Source organism: Chiloscyllium punctatum, unplaced genomic scaffold, assembly GCF_047496795.1.
Source record: "Chiloscyllium punctatum isolate Juve2018m unplaced genomic scaffold, sChiPun1.3 scaffold_958, whole genome shotgun sequence".
NCBI classification, from domain to species: Eukaryota; Metazoa; Chordata; class Chondrichthyes; order Orectolobiformes; family Hemiscylliidae; genus Chiloscyllium; species Chiloscyllium punctatum.
Genome location: NW_027310692.1, coordinates 12,501 through 17,500, shown reverse-complemented (window position 1 = coordinate 17,500; position 5,000 = coordinate 12,501). Strand labels below are relative to the sequence as shown.

Genomic DNA, 5,000 nt, shown 5'->3' with positions numbered 1-5,000 from the left:
GTTTGTTTCTGTCTGTCTCTGTCTGTCTTTCTCTCTCTGTCTCTCTCTCTCTCTGTCTCTCTCTCTCTCTCTTTCTCGCACCCTCCCTCTCTCGCACACTCCCTCTCTCGCACCCGCCCTCTCTATCTCTCTCTCTCTCACACACCCTCCCTCTCTCTCTCGCCTCACTCCCTCTCTCTCTCACACCGTCCCTCTCTCTTGCCCCACCATCCCCCTCTCTCGCCCACTTCCCTCTCTCTCGCCCCCTCCATCTCTCTCTCTCTCGCCCCCTCCCTTTCTCTATCGCCCCCTCCCTCCCTCTCTCTCTCTCGCCCCCTCCCTCTCGCTCTCTCACCCCCTTCCTCTCGCTCTCTCGCTCCCTTTCTCTCGCTCTCTTGCCCCCTCCCTCTTTCTCTCGCCTCATCACTCTCTCTCTGGCCTCACTCCCTCTCTCTCTCTCACCCTCCCCCTGTCTCTCTCGCACCCTCCCTCTCTCTCTCTCGCAACCTCCCCCTCTCTCTCTCACCCCTCCCTCTCTCACTCGCCCCTCCCTCTCTCGCTCTCTCTCGCACCCTCCCTCTCTCCCACACACCCTCCCTCTCTCTCTCACCTCACTCCCTCTCTCTCTCGCACCATCCCTCTCTCTTGCCCCCACCATCCCACCTCTCTCGCCCACTTCCCTTCTCTCGCCCCCTCCCTCCCTCTCTCTTCCCCTCACTCTCCCTCTTTCGCACCCTCCCTCTCTCTCTTACCCTATCTGTCATTCTCACCCCCACTCTCTCTCCCTCACCCCCACCATTCTCTCTCACCCCTCCCCCCTCTCTCTGTCTCTCTCTCTCTCTCTCTCGCCCCCTCTCTTTCTCTCTCTCTCGCCCCCTCCCTCTCGCTCACTCGCCCCCTCCCTCTTCTCACCCCTCCCCCTCTGTCTCTCACCCACTCACCCTCTCTCTCTCAACCCCTCCCTTCTCTCTCTCTCGCCCCTCTCCCTCTCTCTCGCCCCCTTTCTCTTTCTCTCATCCCCTCCCTCTCTCTCATCCCCTCCCTCTCTCTCTCTCTCTCGCCCCCTGCCTCTCTCTCTCGCACCCTCTCTCTCTCACTCTCTCACCCTCCCTCTCTCTCTCACCCGCTTCCTCTGGCTCTCTCGCCCCCTCCGTCTCTCCCTCGCTCCCTCCCTCTCTCCGTCACCCCTCCCTCTCTCTCACCCCTCACTCTCTCTCTCCCCTTCCCTCTCTCTCTTGCTCCCTCCCTCTTTCTCTCACCGCCTCCCTCTTTCTCTCGCCTCATCCCTCGCTCTCTCGTCCCCTCCCTCTGTCTTTCGCCCATCTCTCTCTATCTCTCTCTCGTCCCTCTTCCCCTCATCTCTCTCTCGTCCCCCACTCACTCTCTCTCGCCCCCTTTCTCTTTCTCTCAACACCTCTCTCTCTCTCTCTCTCTGTCTCTCTTTCTGTCTGTCTCTGTCTCCCTCTCTGGTTCCCTCGCTCTCTGGGTCTCTGGCTCTCTGGCTCTCTGGCTCTCTCACTCCCTCGCTCTCTGGCTCTCTGGCTCTCTCGCTCTCTCGCTCTCTGGCTCTCTGGCTCTCTGGCTCTCTGGCTCTCTCGCTCCCTCGCTCTCTGGGTCTCTGGCTCTCTGGCTCTCTGGCTCTCTCGCTCCCTCGCTCTCTGGCTCTCTGGCTCTCTGGCTCTCTCGCTCTCTGGCTCTCTGGCTCTCTGGCTCTCTCGCTCCCACGCTCTCTGGGTCTCTGGCTCTCTGGCTCTCTGGCTCTCTCGCTCCCTCGCTCTCTGGCTCTCTGGCTCTCTCGCTCTCTGGCTCTCTGGCTCTCTGGCTCTCTGGCTCTCTGGCTCTCTCGCTCTCTGGCTCTCTGGCTCTCTGGCTCTCTGGCTCTCTCGCTCTCTGGCTCTCTGGCTCTCTCGCTCCCACGCTCTCTGGGTCTCTGGCTCTCTGGCTCTCTGGCTCCCTCGCTCTCTGGCTCTCTGGCTCTCTCGCTCTCTCGCTCTCTGGCTCTCTGGCTCTCTGGCTCTCTGGCTCTCTGGCTCTCTGGCTCTCTCGCTCCCTCGCTCTCTGGCTCTCTGGCTCTCTCGCTCCCTCGCTCTCTGGCTCTCTGGCTCTCTCGCTCTCTGGCTCTCTGGCTTTCTGGCTCTCTCGCTCTCTCGCTCCCTCGCTCTCTGGGTCTCTGGCTCTCTGGCTCTCTGGCTCTCTCGCTCCCTCGCTCTCTGGCTCTCTGGCTCTCTCGCTCTCTCGCTCTCTGGCTCTCTGGCTCTCTGGCTCTCTCGCTCTCACACCCTCCCTCTCTCTCTCTCTCTCTCTCTCTTGCGTCCTCCCTCTCTCTCTCTCTCTCTCTCGCACCGTCCCTCTCTCTCTTGCCCCCTCCATTCCCCCTCTCTCGCCTCCTCACTCTCTCTCTCGCCCCCTCCCGCACCCTGTATCGCCCCCTCCCTCTCTCGCACCCCCTCCCACTCTCCCTCGCCCCCTCCCTCTCTCTCACCCCTCACTCTCTCTCACCCCTCCCTCTCTCTCACCCCTCACTCTCTCTCTCCCCTTCCCTTCTCTCTTGCTCCCTCCCTCTTTCTCTCACCGCCTTCCTCTTTCTCTCGCCTCATCCCTCGCGCTCTCGCCCCCTCCCTCTCTCTTTTGCCCCTCTCTCTCTATCTCTCTCTCGCCCCTCCTCCCCTCATCTCTCTCTCGTCCCCCGCTCACTCTCTCTCGGCCCCTTTCTCTTTCTCTCAACACCTCTCTCTCTCTCTCTGTCTCTCTCTCTCTGTCTCTCTCTCTCTCTGTCTGTCTCACTCTGTCTCTCTCTCTCTCTCTCTCTCTCTCTCTCTGTCTCTGTCAGTCTCTGTCTGCCTGTCACTGTCTCTCTCTCTCTCTGTCTCTCTGTCTCTCTCTCTCTCTCGCACGCTCCATCTCTCTCTCTCTCTGTCTGTCTCTGTCTGTCTCTGTCTGTTTCTGTCTGTCTCTGTCTATCTCTCTCTCTCTCTGTCTGTCTCTCTCTCTGTCTCTCTCTCTCTCTGTCTCTCTCTCTCTCTTTCTCGCACCCTCCCTCTCTCGCACCCTCCCTCTCTCTCTCTCTTCTCACACACCCTCCCTCTCTCTCGCCTCACTCCCTCTCTCTCTCGTACCGTCCCTCATTCTTGCCCCCACCATCCCCCCTCTCTCGCCCACTTCCCTCTCTCTCGCCCCCTCCATTTCTCTCTCTCTCTCACCCCCTCCATCTCTCTCTCTCTCTCTCTCTCGCCCCCTCCCTCTCTCTCTCTCTCGCCCCCTCCATCTCTCTCTCTATCGACCCCTCCAGCTCTCTCTCTCTCTCGCACCCTTCATCTCTCTCTCTCTCTCACCCTCTCCATCTCTCCCTCTCTCTCTCGCCCCCTCCATCTCTCTCTCCCTCTCTCTCTCTCTCTCGCCCCCTCCCTCTCTCTCTCTCGCCCCCTCCATCTCTCTCTCTCTCTCTCGCCCCCTCCATCTCTCTTTCTCTCTCTCGCACCCTCCATCTCTCTCTCTCTCTCTTGCACCCTCCATCTCTCTCTCTCTCTCGCCGCCTCCATCTCTCTCTCTCTCTCGCCCCCTCCATCTCTCTCTCTCGCCCCCTCCATCTCTCTCTCTCTCTCGCCCCTCCATCTCTCTCTCTTTCTCGCCCCTCCATCTCTCTCTCTCTCTCCCCCCTCCATCTCTCTCTCTCTCTCTCGCCCCCTCCATGTCTCTCTCTCGCTCGCCCCCTCCATCTCTCTCTCTCTCTAGCCTCCTCCATCTCTGTCTCTCTTTCGCCCCCTCCCTCTCTCTCTCTCGCCCCCTCTCTTTCTCTCTCTCACCCCCCCTCTCTCTCTCTCACCCCCTCCCTCTCGCTTTCTCGCCCCCTCCCTCTCGCTCTCTCCCCCCCTCCCTCTCGCACTCTCGCCCCCTCCCCCTCGCCCCTTCATCTTTCTGTCCCCCTCCCTCCCTCTCTTGCCCCTCACTCTTTTTTTCTCACCTCATCCCTCTCTCTCTTGCCTCACTGTTTCTCTCTCTCGCCCTCCATCTCTCTCTCTCTCTCTCTCGCACCCTCCATCTCTCTCTCTCTCTCTCGCCCTCTCCATCTCTCTCTCTCTCTCGCCCCCTCCATCTCTCTCTCCCTCTCTCTCTCTCTCGCCCCCTCCCTCTCTCTCTCTCCCCCCTCCATCTCTCTCTCTCTCTCTCGCCCCCTCCATGTCTCTCTCTCGCTCGCCCCCTCCATCTCTCTCTCTCTCTCGCCCCCTCCATCTCTCTCTCTCTCTCGCCCCCTCCTGCCCGGTCTCTCGTCCCTCCTCTCTCTCTCTCGCCCCCCTGCCCCCTCTCTTGCCACCTCCCTCTCTCTCCAGCCCCCTCACCCACTCTCTAGCCCCCACACCCCCTCACACTCTCTCTCTCTCACCCACTCTCTCTCACTCTCAATCCCTCCCTTCTCTGTCTCTCGCCCCGACTCTGCCCATCTCGCCCCCCTCCTGCTCTCTTTCGGGCCTCGGGCCGTGTCTCTCCCTCTTGCCCCCCACCTGCCCCTTCTCCCTTCTCTCCTCTCCCCCATCTCTGACCCCCTCCCGACCTCGCTCTCGCCCCCTCCCTCTCTCGCTCTCGCTCCCTCCGCTCCCTCTCGCCCCTCCCTCTATCTTGTCCCCTCCGTCTCTCTCTCTCTCTAGCCCCCCCTCTCTAGCCGACCTCCCCCTCTCCCTCGCCTGTGCCCCCTCTCTCTCTTGCCACCTTCCCTCTCCCTCGCCACCTCCCTCTCTCTCTCTCTCTGACCCCCTCTCTCCCTCTCTCTCTCTCTCCCCCTCCCTCTCTCTTTCTCACACCCTCCCACTCTCTCTCTCGCTCGCCCCCTCCATCTCTCTCTCTCTCTAGCCTCCTCCATCTCTGTCTCTCTTTCGCCCCCTCCCTCTCTCTCTCTCGCCCCCTCTCTTTCTCTCTCTCACCCCCCCTCTCTCTCTCTCTCACCCCCTCCCTCTCGCTTTCTCGCCCCCTCCCTCTCGCTCTCTCGCCCCCTCCCTCTCGCACTCTCGCCCCCTCCCCCTCGCCCC

General features: G+C 61.5%; 1 pseudogene; it reads right to left on the bottom strand.

The window, feature by feature from the left end:
* LOC140474359 (uncharacterized) overlaps positions 1-5,000 on the bottom strand; it is a 15,932-nt pseudogene that overhangs the window by 6,320 nt on the left and 4,612 nt on the right.